At 45.7% G+C, this 18,532-nt stretch overlaps 1 protein-coding gene across 1 annotated transcript in view; it reads left to right on the forward strand.

The window, feature by feature from the left end:
* The first annotated feature begins 489 nt into the window (after positions 1–489).
* The window catches only part of PTPN14 (protein tyrosine phosphatase non-receptor type 14), a 166,003-nt gene continuing 147,960 nt past the window's right edge, over positions 490–18,532 (forward strand). The window contains exon 1 of the mRNA XM_040636335.1: positions 490–781. The gene's annotated coding sequence lies outside the window, so the exon portion shown is untranslated. The remainder of the gene's footprint in view (positions 782–18,532) is intronic.

Raw genomic sequence — 18,532 nt, forward strand, 5'->3', positions numbered from 1 at the left:
GCACAAGGAGCTCCTGCCGCCCGGCATTCCTCGGATTCCAGCGCTGTGACGTCCCCAAGGCCGGCGCGCCTCCAGCCCGGGAGCTCGGGCTCCAAGTTTCGGCGCTCCCCCGCGCAGACGCCCCCCCCCGCCGCCCGCCGCCCCGCCGCCCCGCCGCGCGCGCCTCCCGGGAGCATTCCTCCCCGCCCCCGGCCGCGCGCCCCGCGCTCCCTCCGCCTCCGGCCCCCCGCGCCGCCGCCTGGCCCGGGGGTGGGGGAGCCGCGGCCGCCGGCGCCTGCTCCGTCCCCTCCCACCGCACGGCCCCTTCCTCCCTCCTCTCCCGGCCGCTCGCATTTCCTGCCGCCCGGGCTCTCGCGGCCCCGGAAAGTTCTGCCCAACTTTTGCTCCCCCAAGCGAGCGGGCGCAGCGGGCGCAATCCCGGGGCAGGTTACCGCGCTCCTCCTCGCTCCGCTGCCGGCCCTCCCGGCTGAGGTCCTCGGGGACCCGCAGACGCCGGGCGGCCGCCCTCCCCTCCCACCTCACCCATCCTCCCCGGCCTCCTGGCTCCGGCCCCCCTCCGGCGGGACAGCCCCGTGCTTAGGTGGTTCTCCTTTTCTCCTTGTCGGTGCGCCGGGATCGCAGCGGAAACCTCCCTCCCCTTTCGCCTCCTCCGGCTCCTTCCCTCCGCCCCTCCTCCGCCAGCCACTGGAATCAATTCCTTAGGGAATTGGGGCTCCGCTGCCGCCGCCGCTGCGGCAGTTCCGCGCGGGACTCCAGGGCACGGACGGGGCCATGTAAGCAGGTAAGCGTCGTCTACGGCGGGGGAGTCGGGCCGGAGGTGGGGGGCCGCCTCCGCTCTCCGGGCGCCCCGCCGAGAACTGAGGCCAACGCTGGCAAAGCCAGCTTGCGATCGGCGGCCCGGGACGCTGGCAGAGCAGCGGGGTCGCGAGGTGGCCGGGCCGCTGGCGTTCTCGGGCCGGGTGGGAGCTGCCCGACGTGAGGCGCGCGTCCTGTCTGGGTAGTTAAGGTGGAAGGTGAGCGCTGTCCCTACAGTTTGCGGTTAAACCCACCCCCTCTCCTCCTCCTCCCCATTCTCTCCTGCTCTTTGGGAACCGAGCGAGGGCCTGGAAAGGGCAGCTGGAGATACCCAAGCGGTGAGGGCAGGAGGAGGAGAGGAGAACGACGTTGCTGTTGTTCCAGCGGGGGAGGAACGCTGCTCCCCGTCAACCCTCTTCCCACCGCCTCCCCAGGGGGACAGGATCTTTCGAGGGAGAGTTTTTATGCCCTCCCACTAGGCCCCAGCCATGCCACCAAACTCCTGGCCTTCTTGGCCCTTCTTGGCTCTGCTTGGGTGGTCGGTCTGGCTCCTAGGGAAAACCTGTGGCCACGTAATTTCAGAACAGATCTTCACCTCAAACTTTCCCAAAGTTCTGAGAGTTAACAAGTTCTGAGGGTGTTGTTGGTGCGCCTGTCCTTTCTCCCTGACATCACCCCTAAATCTGGGTTTTGGATACTCGTTAAGTCAGTTTTGCACCTTTTTGAGGGAGCAGTGAGGTAGTGATGTCCCTACCTAGCATTCCCTCCCACTTCCTTCAGTTCCTGTCACCCCAACCCCAACCCCACCTACAATTCAAGGAGATTGGGGGATTCGGGCTTCGGTCTGTCCAGGAACTGGCTGTTGCAGGCTCTTTGTGAAGGTGAGAAATCTCTAGACTGCAGGCAGAAGATACGGTTACAGGGTTTCCACCAATGTGTTAATTTCTTAAACTGGATTGGTTCACCCATTCATTCAACAAGCCTGGTATTGAGCTGCTACTCTTGTGCTGGGAAAACAGGATGCAAAGATACTTAAACAAGCTTTGATCATGAATTACAGCGGAGTGAGGGAGAATTGCTGTGCGAGGCCAGGAAGGCTTGGTTCTGGAGATGAGGAGTAAGGTGTGCCCTGAGTTTATAGGGTTAAGGGAGTGCTTACCTGCAGGAGTGATTAGGAGAGTGCATTCCAGGTAGAAGAAACAGCTTGTGCAAAATGAGAGTCATCCAAAAACAAAACAAAACAAAACAAAACAAAACCGAATTCAAAAAGCTAGCTATTTGACCCAGCTATTTGGGGTATGATAGACGGAAGATAGATAGGTATCAGAAATTAACCTAGAAGCATATTACCCGCTTATGGGAACCAGGTGTTTTCAGAGGAGCACAGGTCTCTGTTTAGACACACCTCCATGCCTCGTGCTGTTTCTACAAGGAGCAGTTGGGTGACCATCTAAATTTTAATTGGCACTAATTGGCCCATGCCTGTTTTCTTTAGAATGGCACTTGATTCCCTTTTAAAGAGGCACTTGACAGCAGTAGGTTATAATACTTCAGCGTTACAGAACCTTGTAACGTGAGTTGCTGATCTCTTGGTGGTGGGGTTAAAAGCTCCTGCCACGGAAAGGGCAGCCTTCATTAGTGGAAGCTGTGCAGCAGGACGCTCTTTTGCTTAATCCAGATGGGTGGCCACGACCCAACAGGATGAGTCCACCCACCTGACCGGTCAGTGTGTTTGTGATCGTTTTCTCTACTTTTAAAGGTCGTTCTTGCTTTCGTACAGTTGTAAGGATTACTTTTCCTTCCTCTGAAACTTGCTAGAAACAGAATCTCTTCTAGCGGGTTGTTGTAGCCTGATGGTCCAGGATTCAGCAGATCCCCCCTAGGAAGGTACCTTAGCGCGGGAGCATTCTGTACGTGGGTTGCCTTTCAGGGGTGCCTCTTTGCGGGGCTGTCCTAGTAGTCTTCCCAGTGGCTGAGTCCTGGCTCAGGTGGCAGAGGTCCAGCCTCGCTGAGCCTCAGGCCAGTACGTCTGAGCAGAAAGAGTACAATCTGGGGTGTTTATCTAAGCCCCTCCGCAAACACCTTCTCTTATCTCAAGAACAGCCCCTTGAGAGGAGTTTTATTGGAGGTGTAGGCCCTGCATGAGAGACAGGGCTGAAGGGAAGCTCTTTCTTGCTAATCCCCCTGCTTGCCCAGCTTCCATCGTTGGCTTAAACACAGTTATTATTCACACTTTCGTTATTCAGGTTTGTGCATACTGTGTGGGCCAGACAGCTGTCATGGAAAGAGAACAGTTAGACTCTTTGAATATGGAGGAACCTAAAGAATAGAGAGGAAAATCGGAATTTTTAGGAGAATTCGTTTTTGTCCTGAATGGATGGGCCGGGGGTCAAGAACTATGAGGACTTTTTTTTTTTCCCCTAATGCCCTCCCTCCTTACTAAGGGTTTATGTTTTTTGCTCCAGGGAAGCAAACATAAATCCTTTGATGGCACGGTATAGCCCACCTGGGTTCCATATGCTTGTTCTTGTCACCTGCTGTGCTGCATTTGAACTTGTTGGTCACCAGTGGTCGTGTAGAATTTGAACTCATTCTAAGCCTCAGAACTGTGCTATGCACTTTGTTAGAGATAAGGCCAGGGAAAGAGATAAGATGAAATACTTAATTAGCCAATTAAATCATTATGGGTTGGGCCGATTCGAAAAGAAGGAGGGATAACAAGTTTTGGTAAACAGGAGATGAAAGCAAATGTTTGAAATAGGACTTTGTGATCTCCCCTTATTGATTGAATTTACCCTGCCCCGTCTGAGTCCCATGGGCTGCTTCTTGAGCAGGCCAAGCAGGGCGTAGCAAGTCCTGCAGCTTTCCTGTGTAGCGTGGTGCTGGAGCCAGGGGTCCAGCCTTGCGAGTCTGAAATGTAGCTAGGTTTGAATTCCAGCTCCACCACTTTTTCGCTGGGTAATGTTGGACAAATTTTGCAGTCCTTTGGAATCTCAATTCCTCCGTCTACAAAGTGGGGCCCAGTAACCTCTAACTTGCCAGGATATCTGCGGAGAATTCGGTGTACTGCTGTATGTTACCCTCCTGACATAAGGCCTTGCACAGAGTAGGTATTAGGTCAAGAATGGCTATTTCTATGTTTGAGGAGTTCTAGGTGGCCATGAATGTGTTCTTAGTGTGGGTCATTTTTTTTTCCCGGCAGCTTGAATTCACATGCTTGCCAACATACACATAAAGCTTTGTCTTTGACTTTTTTTTTTCTTTTTTTTTTGGTCTGTTGGCTCAAAGCAAACGTGTAGCTGGCAGTTTTCATGTGGCCCCTCTGTAGGAGGGGGTTTAGTATTGCACGATCAGACAGTAGGGGAGCTTGGAGAGGAAAAGCCACTTAAAGAAGGGCAGAGAAAAGGATCCTTTACCCTGTACACCACTTACTATTACAAGGGTCTGGTGCTACTACAAAGATCCTTGTATTTCTAATGTTGGGATCCAGTTAATTAAAGAATGTTAAGAGTAAATCTGCCTGCATTTAGCAAGAACGCCGAAGCTAGCCAATCCTCACGAAGGAGTGTCTTTGCAGCCTTGATTCCATTCCTTCTTTGAAGCCCAGATACAGAGTCAACTGCAACACTTCTAGTGTAATGCTAGGCTCGGGTCTCTTGAACTTGAATGTTGCCTTTCATCTGAGAAACCTAAAGTATTTGACAAACATTAACTCCTTGATCTTCATATCAACCTCCCAACAGGAGGGATTGTTAGAAGAAAGGAGCAGCTTGGAAAACCGTCAGTAGAACAGGTTTGTAGTAATGTGCGCTCTTGAAGCAGATGGGTTCTTACAGCCGAGAATCCCCAATGTGGATTGCATGCAGGCCGAGAGGTCATGAGAGTACCCGTTGGAGAGGTCGGGGAGAAAGCCTAGGAAAAATGCAGATCTGGTTGTGATTTTTGCACTGGGAGGGGAGAGGAAGTCCGTGTTCCCCAGACCAGCCATGCCTTTGCGATATATTATATGCACACTGATTATGAAAATAATCTCTGAATTATTTATAATTCTGAATGGGAGGATGTGAGGCAATGCTTGTCGATGAGGGCTTAGAGACGCTGGGGATGAAAGGGAATAGTGACTCCTTGTGGGCTAGGGGTGGTTCTACGTCTAAGTTGGATTATAAATGGCAATTAACATTGTTTTAATTTCCTTTCTCTTTTGCTCCTTGGTTCTGTATTTCTTGGCTTGGTTTTGTTTTGCTCTCCCGTCCAGCTTTTGTTTGACTTGTTTCATGGTCCTTGCTACCGGAAAAAAAACATTGTGACCATTCTTAGATCAGTTTTGTGTGTAAAGTTTGATACGCGGGTGATTTAGTTTAGTTCCTTAGGGGACTAAATAAGGCCCGGCTCAGGCTCAAAGGTTTTGTCCTGAGCCTGCTCACTTAGTTTGACCCAGAGGCCTCTCCCATACCCAGAGATCCCATAACCTAGGCGGCCATCCCCATAAATGATGTTGGGAGGTGTCTGACGAGAAAACGAGAAGGAGATTGGCTGCTGGTGTGGTATGCTCTGAGGAGCAGAACATCTTCTTCACATTTGTGATGTTTGAAATTTTAGTACTGAGCCATATTCCTAAATTAGGAAGCTCTACCGCGTGGGTCACTGACTCCTTCTAATTTGCCTTACAGATTTTTAGCTCACAGGGAAAATTCCCTCTGTGTTGAAAATGAGCAAAAGTTCCCAATGCTGTATCCTTTACCTGCCCTCTACTTAACACTTAATGTCCTCAAGTCTCTAGAAATCCGTCTCCTGGGAATTCTTCTTTTCATACTCCTTTGCATTCAAGTAATGGGGGCCATAGTTAAGGCGTTAGATCAGAAACTCTAGTGGGCATCAGAATCACCCGGAGGGCTTGTTAAAACCCAGAGAGCTGTTCTCCACACCTGCTGCGGCTTTGGAGCCAGGAGGCCTGGGGTGGGGTTTGGGAATTTGTGTTCCTAAGGAGCTCCCAGGTGATGCTAATAGTCCTGGTCCTTGACCAGCTGCCTTTCGAGAATCACGGAGCTCAGGGGGCCATCCACCCCTGTCCTCAGGCTCCTGTGATACTCACTTAAGGTTCTTACTACACCGGCTTGAATGATCCTGTTCCTGGTAGTTTTCGAGCTCAGGAGAGGCCGGGAGTCACTTGCTGAGCCCTCGTCAGGCCCCTGAGAGCAGAAACGACATGATTCCATTGCAGTGGGTCTGCTCGGTTATCATCGCCGATCCAGACCCCTCCGCGGGGTTCCATACAGTTTGGTGTATCTGATATTTCTGTCTGTCTGGGTCTCCAAATTCCACCTGTCTCAAACCGAACTCCCTGATTTCTTGCCACAGAATGTGCTGTGTCCGTTTCCTGACCTAGCGACCCTGCCGTCTGTTGAGTTCCCCGCCGAAAGCAGGCACTTGGCGTTCTCTTCAGCGCCTCACTCTTAGCGCCCCTCAGGCTCTAGCCGCAGACACATCACGAACCCCACTAGTCTTTAGACCCTCTAACATCTCTTCAGTTCGCTCCCTGCCTCCATCCTCACTGCCCCTTGGGATCGTTAAGAGCTCCTGAGGCTACCTGTCATCTATTCTTCATCTACTCTTTCCTCTCAATTTTTTTTTAAACAGTTTTTAATACTATTTAAATTCTTTTGATTCTTATTACCTGTGTGATAAAGCTTCTTTACCCCGACTCCCTTCCCATTATCTGCTGCTCTTTCTCTCCATGCTGGTGCCCTAACACTTGGGGGTGGTAAATTCTCCTGGTCCTTCCTATACTCCCACCCAGAGTGACCTCTCCCCTCTGCTACCTGCTTAGCCCCTGCGCAGTCAACTAAAGCTTCGCCTTCCCTGACGTTCCTTCCCACCACCAGTTAGGCATTCCTTTCTTTACAGTCCCAAAGCACTTCGCACTTAGCTGTTGGTGAGTTGTGTCTCATCTTATGGTATATGTTTATCTCCTTGTCTCCGCTACTAAGTTAGAAGCCTCTCCACCAGTAGTCACGTTTCCTTGGTTCAGAATTAGAATTTCCAGCCTATAGGGATGCTGGATAGCAGTAGCCTGGGCCTCTATGTATCACCGCTGATTCTGTCCCAGTGTTCATAGCACTTGCAGTGCTTTTATTAAATTTTTCAGTGACCCTATGAAGTAGGGACAGTTACTATTTCTACCTTTCAAAGAATGGAATGGAGTTTTTATTCTTTAGTCTCTAATAGGTTCAGTGCTCTGGGCAAATTACATCATGTTAATGACTGTATGTGATTTAAAAAAGTGAACAGGTTATCAGTGCTATTTATTATTCGCATCTTATTAGTTCACCTAAGGAGATGGGCCACATCCCTAAGCTGTTTTCTGAACTTACTGATACTCTGGTTCTTAATGTTATTCTGCTTTATTTGGAAACTTTAAAAAATGGGATAATTTTTTCCCCTCATTTTTCAAACCTAGAGAACCTTGCAGGTCAAGGGGACTGTACGTATCATAGAAGAATTAAGAAGTAGGAGTGTTTGGAGGACAAGGCATAAGGTTGTTTTTGCAGGTTTAGCTACATTGATTAGAATATGCTTAACTTCCTTTCTATGCATTTTGTAGTTTATATTAAAGAGGAAGAGGCAGAATTACTCATTATTCAACCTCTGGGTTACTTTTTTTTTAAGATTTTATTTATTTCAGAGAGAGAGTGCACACAAGCAGGGGGAGCAGCAGAGGGAGAGGGAAAGCAGACTTCCCACTGAGCAGGCAGCCTGATGCGTGGCTCGATTTCAGGACCCTAAAATCATGACCTGAGCTGAAGTTAACCTCAGCCGCTTAACTGACTGAGCCACCCAGGCGCCCCTGGGTTCCTAGTTTTTAAAGTGAGAGAGAGAGACCCTTCATGACACTGTGTCCCAGCAGATTGCCAGCCTGCCCATAACCAAGACAGCCTGTTCTGCATATAGGACTATAATAAGCAGCAATGATATCACTGATGTTATCCCTCAAATCACAAGTTTGGCTGTTGCCATTATTTTAGTTCCCAAGTAAAAGGGATTAAGGCAGATTTCATGGTCATGAAAGTGAATTTATTATGAATTACGTGTACACACTGTACACACTTCATCTTGATATTTAAGGTTCTCTGCAAATAATCCCCCAAATGGCCCTCTGATTTCTTCAGATTTCTGTTCCCCAGGGTTCTGCCGAGCTGCAGCTGTTTCCTGAACAGGCCCAATAATTTTTTCCACCTCTGGTTATGCTGTTCCCCTGCCCAGGAATCCTCCCACTCGGCATTGCCTGTCAAAACTGTCCTTTGAGACCCACCTTAAATCCCACCTCTCTGGGCAGCCTTCCCCCATGTCACACTCCCTGGTCAGGTCCTCCTGCCCCTTTGCGCCTGGCCTTTACCAAGTTGTGCTTTGTGTTCTGGCCGATCCACCCCATTGCCCTCATTGGTGTCGGGCCGGCGCCTGCCGCCTGACGCACTTGTGTCCACATCCTGCCTCGGGCTCCGTGCAGACTGTCGCTTCTCTTCTGCTGCTGGTCACCTGGGGCAGCGTATTCAGGTCTACCTCCTCCTTGCCCCAGGAACGCCCTCCAAGGCTGAGGCTGCTTCTCCTCTCTTCATTATGACAGTCCTTCAGTGATGACAGCTCTCTCGACACCTTTTTGTCACCTGTCCCGCTGCTGCCAGTGTGGAGGCCCGTCTACCTCCACACAACAGAGTCTTGTTTTAAGCACGTCTGATATTTTCTCTCTCCCGCTTGAAATCTGTCCTGCCACCTTATATTGTTTGGAGATGCCTGTGTCTGTAGTAAAAGTGTAAGCAGATGACAGAAGGATAAACACCAAATACAGGGGGTGGGTGGGGTAAGGGGGAAGTGAGGGCTGAGATGTGATGAGGTTTTAGTGCTTTTTTTCCCAAGCTGGGTGGTGGAAACACGTATATTTACTACATTCTCCTGTAGTCTACAGTACCTAATCGAGGGGGCCCTGGGTGGCTCAGTGGGTTAAACATCTGCCTTCGGCTCAGGTCATGATCTCAGGGTCCTGGGATCGAGCCCCGTGTTGGGCTCCCTGCTCAGTGGGGAGTCTGCTTTTCCCTCTGCCCCTCTTCCCCACTTGTGCTCTCTCTCTCATAAATAAATAAAATCCTTAAAAAATAAAATACCTAATACAAAGAACACACAAAATGGCCCACTTTTACATGCAGACTCCCTAGTGGAGCATTGAAGACTCACACACTCTTATTCCCACCTAACCTGACTGGCAGCCTCTGCGTCTCTCAGCTCCCTGTCACTCTTCTGCAAACATTTCTCACAGTTGAAATCTTGGGCGTTGACTCCTGCTCTTACTGTTACTTTTCCCTTAAATTCTTTTTCACACCTGATCACGTAATCATCTCGCCTCTGTTTTTTAATGTCTAGTATGATTTTTATGTCTTTGTAGATGTTTTGTCCGACCTGTCCTTGTGATCGTTAGAGTTCCTTGTCACTTGGTCTGTCCTCCTGTTGTGCTCCATCCATTCTTTACTGATGTGTCTCACATTGTGTGCTAGTCACTTGTTCCTCTGCGTCCCCAAAGTGGTGAGCTCTTCCTGGGTGTGTTTTGTCATTTATTTCTCTTTAGGGTCTTGGCACGTGCTGCAGAGTAACAGGTTGGGGGAATTGTTGCACAGTAGAGGAAAGATTAATGTTTGTAACTGAAGTCATGTTTTCTTAAAGTATTCTCCCCCCCCCGCCCCCCCAAAAATTTCGAAGCAAATCGAAGAGAGTATCTCTTGGGCTCAATATTTGAAATGTAGGCTGTAAATGGAATGGATTTCCTAAACCAAACCCAGTTGTTTTAAGAAGAACTGCTTTCTTCCGCTTTTCCCATTTGCCTTCTGGTGGCGGGTGATGGGTTTTCTTCTCTTGGTTTGTTTCCATGTTTTAGCCCCCGGCCCCTCCCCCATCACCGGGGCGCCTGGTGGTGGTTTCTGTAGTGGTGTCGCAGGCAGGGTGCGCGTGTGTCTGGGTTTGGAAGGCGATCTGGGCTGTGAAGTGGTACCACTTGTTGTAAGGGTGACGTCTGCCATCAACACGTCCTTGCTCCGGGCTGGAGAAGTGACATATCCATTTAGAGAAGAGGCAGCGGAATGTACTTCTGTGGCAGCCGTGTCCCACTGCAGAGCTATAATAACCGTCGTGAAGGAGGATTATGCTGTATTAGGTTTATGAAGGGTGTGCTAGTCTATTACCAGGGTCAGTGGTGACAGCTCCAGCCAGCAATTAGTTTCATTAAAAGGCTCCAGCGGGCAATTAGCATTCACTTCTGCCCATGAAATCCTGTGATCTATTAAGCATATTCTTTTTCATGATACATTTTGTAAAACATGGCTTTAGATGATGAAGGTACACTTTTTTTAGACATGTGCAAGTCTCCAAATTATTGACTTGTAGACTCCCCGCGTTTAAACCCGTGAGTGGCCCTAACATTCTGGGTAGACTGTCCTGTTTTAGAATCTGTACATTTTTAAATTTATAAATTCTTTTATTCAAAGGCAAGGAATTTGTTATGAAATAGGATATAGTGATGTGATTTAGGAGGGAGACATGTGTGACTGATAGGACACGAATTAAAACTGGAAAATAATGAGATGACACCTACGGATCTTAATGATATTCTTTAGAAAATTATTGTTTTGCTAAAGAGGCATCTAAAAATAAAGGCTGGAAAGGATGAATCGTGCTGTGCTTCTGCCGAGCAGCTGTTTGGTTGTTTTGAAAATGAGGCTATTTTCCAAGGGCTGGGTTAGGTACAAGTGTGTATTTCATGTCCCTTCATCCTGATGAAAGCATTTGGGCATTTTAGCTTAGCTCAGTATGAGGTGATGTTTACACTAAGTTATTCAAAGGAATTTCCCTCCTCCTCCCATCTTCCCCCTCCAGTCTTTTCTCTTCCCTTCTTTCTCCCTCCCTTTATAATAAATTGTCTTCATTTGGAGGCTTCTGATGGGTTAATTACTATATATGTATTCAAGATTGATATTTATCAGGGATGATAAAAAGGAGAAAGGCTGTGCGCTGTGCATATCAGGCCAGAAACCCAGTGCAAAGATTTGTAAAGAATATCTGTTTCCCTGGGATAATTAGACTCTCCCTATCATGTGATTCTCGATTCATATTATTATTTTTCTCATTTGTAGACTGGTAAATGTACTAATGGCTGAGCATGGCAGTGTGGTCTGTGTATGTGGGTGTGTTAAACACTCCAGGAAGTCTTGCAGTCCAAGTGCGTCAAAGCTGAGTTCAGTTTAGTAGGACCTGGTTTTTTAAATTTGATTTGATGGGACACGTGTCATCTCAAGGGACACTGATAGCCTATGGAATACTTTCTAGAAAAGGTTTGGTTTAGAGGGTTCCTGGAATAGAGACGTCGTGTTTGTTGTCCTGAAGAAACTCAACATAAATTAGAGAGTATAGTGACTTGGATTATTAAGGCGGGTAAATATTAAAAATCTTGATTTGCAGACCAGACTCGCTTTGTTTTTATTAATTGGCTCTTTCTTGGAGGGGTGGGGAGCACATGAGAGGAGCAAGTTTAAGGGATGCCTGGGTGGCTCAGTTGGTTAAGTAGCTGCCTTCGGCTCAGGTCATGGTCCCTCGGTCCTGGGATGGAGCCCCCATGTCAGGCTTCCTGCTCAGTGGGGAGTCTGCCTCTCCCTCTGCCTGCTGCTCTGCCTACTTGTGCTCTCTCTGTCTCTCTCTCTGTCAAATAAATAAATAAAATCTTAATAAAGTAAAATATTCAAAAAATAAGAAGAGCAAGTTTAAAACAAAATACCAGAAATCTTCACAAACTTTCAGGGAAAGTTTTAGGGACAGTAAACATTTCATCTAATTTTATGTATTTGTACAGTGAAGAGTAATGTTCAGGTGACATTTGTGGCACGACAGGAACCTCATCCTTCCAGGGAAGATTTAGGCATGTGCAGTAGTCCCATCTCATTGAGGCCAAAAGCTGTGGTTCCTATGGGCACTCCTAAAACACTTTGGTTCTCCAAATTCTGGCAATCAGCCCCCCCGCCCTTGCTTATGATACTGCCAAGAAGAAAGCAAGCAGGCTACCGAGGTATAAAACCATTGAGGGCTTTAGAAATGTCATTGCAATTATTTTATTAATAGCTGCCGCTGTTAAAGCTGTTTTGTGTAACCGGGCATTTTTAACACCGGCTTTGTGACTATAACTTGAACAGTTTTCCTTCCACTGTGGCCCCTTTGTTACCTCAAGCTAATTTGCTCCGTACCCCTTTCATCAATGTTTCCTACCCCCATTCCTGACCTTTCACAAAGCAGAGCTTTATGTATGGAAACTCCTTTCCCTCTGCAACCTTTAAACTCGTATCAGTGTTATGAAAGAGAGGTTATTTTTATCCATAGCTTCTCCCCGGGAAATAAGAGAGTTGAAGAGGTTATTGGTGAAAGTCTTTTTGCAGCTAGTTGGTGGAGGAAGTGGGATTTGAACCCCTTCTCTCTGACCCCACAGCTCAAGTGCTTAATGCGACGTGAGGCCCAGACGTCTGTGCAGATCAGGAACATCGTCCTTCCTCCTCTCTTTCCTTTCGTCCGTCCATCGGTTTCTTTAATAAATGGCTTTTGATGTGTTTGAAGGGGGGGATGTCTTTCTGTGGCCTAATCTTGAACGTAACAAGCAACTAATAATGTAGCTGCCGGCCACATGGGACCGTTTGGCATTTGAAATGGGACTCATTTGAGTTCAGACAAGCTGTAGATATCCAATACGTATCAGACTTTGCAGACTTAGTACAAAAGAAAAGAAGAATGTAAAAAGTGTAATATTTTTAAATCGATTACATATTGAAATAATATTTTGGATATATTGAGTTGCATAAAGTCTACTATTAAAATTTCTTCTGTTTTGCTTTTAAATGTGACCACTAGAAAATTAAAAAATGAAAAATTACCTGTGTGGCTTGCATTTGTGGTCCACATTACGTTTCTTTTGGACAGCACTATTACAGACGGTTATCAGACTTCCTGGGAGCCCTGGTTCGGAGTCATGCCTCAGGGCATTGGGGACCAGTGGCTAGAGTAACAGTAGTTCCGGTGATGGTAAGAAGCAAGCTCGATGACACCTTAGATGACCACCAGACAGAGACTGATATTAGGGGCCTTTGTTTACTACTTAGGGTGTGGAAGTACTTTGTCAAGCACTTTAAGTGGATTCTTGTTTTGATCCTTACAACAGCTCTGAAGTAAGTACTCGCAGACTTATTTTGTAGATGAGAAAACCAGGGCTTAGAAAGGCTAAGGCACGAGATCCTACAGCTAGTAAATACTGGTTTCCCGTGTAACACCATTGGCGTGCAAATACTGGTAAACGATGGAGCCGAGTTGACACTGGGCACAAGCCCAGAGCATGAACTTGTAACCACTCTGCATCACTGCCTCCCGGAGGCAAAAGAGAAAACATTACCTAGAACGGTTCCATAGTCGCGCTTTATTGAGTGAGTGTCTATGGGGGGAGGGGCACACATTCTCCTTCCTGGCCCTGGCAGACATCATCTCTGTTAGGGGATATAGTACAACAATTGATGTTCCTGAGAAGGACCTCAAGTTAGCAGGAAGTGATGAAATTATGCTCGATGTAATATACTCCATTTACTAGTCCAGGGTTGCCTTAGTGAGGAAGATATTGATCAGAAATCGATTTTAGAAACTTTAGGGGCACCTGGGTGGCTCAGCTGATTAAGCGTCAGACTCTTGATTTCTGCTTAAGTTTTGATCTCAGGGTCATGAGATCAAGCCCCTCGTTAGGCTCTGCACTCAGTGTGGAGCCTGCTTGAGATTCTCTCTCTCTGGGCGCCTCTGCTCCTGCCCCGCTCACTCTCTCTCTCTCTTTCTCTCTCTCTCTCAAAAAAAAACCCCACAACACTTTAAGCTCACTTCAGATTGCTTTTTAACTGAGAGTCATTGATGTATTTCATAGCAAGTACAGATTTTGCAAATACAAGCATTAACTCTCTCTCCCCTCAAAATAACTACAACTTTAAAAAACATAGTAAAAGTCTACCCACAAGTCTATTTCCAGCCATTTAAAAATTTTTTTCATATTTTTCTAGTCTTTGTTCCTAAGTAGATATATTTTTATAGTTGTAGTTTTATGTATTCTTTGACATACATACATGCTTTTTCATACTTGTTAATAATTGATATTTAGTCTATTTACATGTAATTGATATACTGTAATTACCTTTATTGTTTTTTGATTACTGAAAATACATACACTTACATTTCTCGCTATCCCATAGAAGATGATAGTGAGGATCTTGACATTAATAGCTTATTTTTGTTGAATTAACTTTAGGATAATTGTCTGTGAGATTGCTTGTTATGATGAACATTTTTGTGATGCTCGTATCATACAAACGGAATTTCAAACATAGCTTGTGAAGACTAACTGAAAGGTCGCACAACTTTATTTTCAGATGCTGATATTCTTTTAGATCTTGGGTTTTTTTTTTTTTTTTTTTGCGCACAACGTTTGGTGCCTAGGGAGTGGATTATCCCAGCAAATAAGTCTGGCTTTTGTCTCTGTGGTTTTTCTTTTCTTATGGTTCCTTTTGATTTGATGAGCCCTAAATTGATACATTTAAAGACTGAAGAATAACCCTTACACTAGGTTCACTTTTGGCAAAAGTGTTCACTAATCCTTACATCATTTCATGCAAAAAAAGTCTTGTTGGAATTATTGCTCTTATCAATATGATACGTATGGAATTATTGAAAATATGTTTACATAAAGGTAGCATTTAAAAGGGAATTAAAGCTCTCTCTCTCTCTATATATATACACACACACACACACACATGCTTCATCAATAAGAAGAAATAATGATAAACTATTACATCATTCTATGTTAATTTAGGTGCCTCTTGGCCGGCCTTATTTTGCCTGGATGTCATCAGTAACTGCTTCTTATTCTTGTCTTCTACTTTTTAACAAGCTTTTTTTTAAATATGTTTTCCTATAATTTGCCTCATTTTGATGACTGTTGTATTTTCATAGTTCTTGCTATGGTAACAAAAAGGTTCCAACATCTTAGTGGCTTAAAACAGGGAGCTTTTGTTCCTTGTCCACGTTATGTCAGAGCTGTGGATGGGCTGCAGCTCCTGGTGGCTTGACTGGGCGTGGTGCTGTGCCCCTGTCTTCTCACGCAGAAACCCCGGTTAAAGGACAGCCCCCATCTGGGACATGCTGTTCTCGTGGCTAAGCGCAGGAATATGGTGAGAAGCATGCAGTCCCATTTAAAGCTGCAGCATGGAGGTGGCAAATATGTTGTCCCCTCACATCCAGTTTGCCAAAGTGTATTATCACATGACCAGGTGAAAAACCCGATGAGTTAGGGACCTACACTCACCCCACAGGATTCCCGGGCGAGTCACCGGGACGTGGAGGAAGGGAGCAAAGGGTTGGGATCAATAATCCCGTCATGTATGCCATCATTGACTTGCCTGTTCCCTGATGGTGGGGTATTTGGATTGTTCCCAGTTTTAACAGTTGTAAATAGCATTGTAACAAACGTTGAACAAATTGCATTTATTTACTTGGAGATTATTTGCTTGGGATGTAGTTTCCAAAGTAGGCTGAGTCAGAGAGCGTGAATTGCTTGTGGATCTTGTTACATGCGGCCAGATTGCTCTCTAGAAAGACTATCGGGTTATAGTGCCATCGTTAATATTGAAGTACACAACTTTCCTTATATTCTGCTCGGGCTGGGCTTTGAAATTTTCATTTTGTTGGTTTCATCATTGTTCACAGTTTGATTTTTGCAGTTACTGATGGTGGTATTTTAAAACCAAACCTTTTAGAACAAATTTTGTTGTTATTCATCTATTTCGTTGAATAAAACAGTCTATAATTTTCTCTCCTGGTTTCTGAAAGCCCTTGTAAAAAAAAAAAAGTGCTCATTTTCACGTTCTTTCTTTCTTTGGTCTCCTGTTTTTCTGAGTACACTGTATCTAAATCCATCTTTATCCTTATGTTAGAATAGTGACAAAAGTAAAAAAACATGTATTTGATTTGAGGTTTTGTAACTTTTATCTTTGAATCAGGTCATGGTAGTAATTACTATGGAACTGGGGAAATGGCTGAACCAACTTAAATTACTGAATTTTGTTGCATATTTTGAAGTCTTAGGAGAGAGGATTTATTTATGATCCTGTTGCCTAACATTGGATAGTTTTAATTCCGTGGTTTTCAGATTCCCCTGTTACCGTATGGTTTATATAGCAGAAAATACCAGTTGAAACCCAAGAGCCAGCCTTCCCTATAGTTTCCCCCCCTCAAACTGTAAACTAAAACTTTTTATTACCAACTGTATCCTCTCACTTGGTTTACTTTACAAGTGTCATGTTGCCTGCTGGGTACACTTGCCTTTGCCTTCTGCTTAGAAATAGTGGTATTTAGACCTACGCATAAATATCCTTGGTTATATTTCTTCGTGTAAGGCTCTGAGATCTCACAGCAAAAGCAAGAAGACTTTCAGAGCAGATAAGAGAAATCCTTAGGCCATTCAATCCGGAGTCCGCAGACTGAAGAGACCCAGAGAGAGGGTTGAGATGGGAGGTGGTGCTGGGATTTGGGAATGCTAGCTGGATTTTGCAACTACCACTAGAGTGCAAATGCCTCATTTAGCAGAGGAATGTCAAAAATCCTCTGAACTAAGAAACCCATTACAAAGTTTGTAAGAAATATTACAACTCGGTGGGAAGCAAGTCCAAGTGTGGGAGAAGCAAGATGATGTGTGAACCAGACATCCGTGTGCGAAGCAGAGTCTATTTGAACAGTCGTAGTCGCTGACTGCAGAGTGTTAAAAGTACACAAGCATTTAGGATGTTAATCGTGTGAATATTAAGACTCAGACTAGTGCTGAAGACGAAGGAATTTGAATAGATTTGCCGTGAAAGTCGTTGGGTTTTTGTTCCTGAAATGATTTATTTCAATTTAAGTTCCTTCTATGTAAGTCTTCTGGGAATTCTTTGCAAATTTCTTTGGAAGACGAGGACTCATTGGTTTATGAAGTTTTGATTTTGTAATAGGCAAATCGTTTGGGAAAATGGGATTCTGAGGCTCAAAGTAAGTGAGAATGAATGTTAATACAGAAGAAACCAGGTAATTACAGAAACTCAAAAATCAGTGCAAACAGGATGCTGGTTTGTACTGAGTCATTACGTATCTAGAATGAATTTATCAAAAGGTTACTATTGAACTCTTCTTGAAGGTCGTCATGCTCATGGTAAATGTTTTCTTTAAGATTTTGTTTATTTTTGCAAAGGAGAGAGTGCAAGGGCATGCATGCCTGAGCACGAGTCAGGGCAAGGGGCAGAGGGAGAAGCAGACTCCCAGCCAGGCAGGGAGCGTGACAGAGGACTTGATCCCAGAACCCTGGGATCATGACCTGAGCCGAAGGCAGTCGCTTAACCCACTGAGCCACCCGGGCGTTCCATGGTAAATGTTTTCTTAAGCTGCTTATAGTTTTAAAGACAAAAGAAGTACTTGCACCTGCTCTGTGTTCTGCTTCTCTGAATTCTGTGTTTGGGAGAGTTGAGGCTAAGGGTGTGAAATGTATTATATGTGTATATGGCTTTTAAGTCTGGTTTGATGGTCCCCCACTATGGGACCCTGTACAGTGTTGCCCCAAATCAGTTAGTGTTACCCTGTCTACCGCCTAGTACTTTCTTCCTCCTCTTCCATTTTATTCTCCTCCAAGCCTGAATGTTGGCCTACCAGTGGAATCCACTTACATGGTGCCATGGGCTGAATATGTCCTTTCTGCCCCCCACCCCCAATTCATATGTGGCTTTGGGAGGTGATTAGGTCCTGAGGGTGGGGCTCTCTTGAATTGAGATTGGTGCTCTTATAAAAGAGACCTCATAGAGCTCCCTGGTCCCTTCTGCCATTTGAGGATCCAGGGAGAAATTTGCAGTCTGGAAGAGGGCCCTCACCAGACCATGCCACCGTAATCTTAGACCTCCAGCCACCAGATCTGTGAGTGATAAATTTCTGTTGTGTATACACTACCTAGTGTGTGGTATTGTGTTGTATCAGCCTGAATGGACTAAGACACATTGCTTAACCTGATGGGTTGTTGTCAGGCAAAAGGTTGTAGTTGTTTACCTAAGGAGACCTTGACTGTTTTAACATACCTGCATCCATCCGACTCTGTCTTTAACCAATGCTGAACGTTCGATGCACCCCACAGCTTTTTTAGACATAGGACACGTTTGTGGTTCTTACAATCTGCTGTTTATCATAGAGTAATTAGTATATGGTTGCTGATGTCCATGAGTTGTTTGAGGTTGCTGGTAAGGAGGGCAGTGGCAAAAACCGTTAGTATCCCTCCTGTCTCCTTGCTGCAGATTCCCAAGGAAAGTGGAGGAAGCATACTCTGATTTGCTCGTGTGCTGAGTTGTCAAATACAAGTGCATTTTTTGCATGGCCATCCTGTGAGCGACCCATCATCATCTCTTCTTCTTTGCTATTTTGAGGACCTTGGTCTTGCAAACGCATACTTTGCTTGTGATGAGGTATCTATCCATGACATAGGGGTTAGCACCCATAATTCTTGACTTTCGTGCCTGCGGATATCACACCGAAGCCCATTTTTTAAAACAACCATACTTTGGTTTTTAAAATGTCTCAAGAATCTTGACACTAATTATCCTACCACTTAATCATAGCCACTGTG

Source organism: Ursus maritimus, unplaced genomic scaffold (genome assembly GCF_017311325.1).
Source record: "Ursus maritimus isolate PB19 unplaced genomic scaffold, ASM1731132v1 scaffold_2, whole genome shotgun sequence".
Lineage (NCBI taxonomy): Eukaryota > Metazoa > Chordata > Mammalia > Carnivora > Ursidae > Ursus > Ursus maritimus.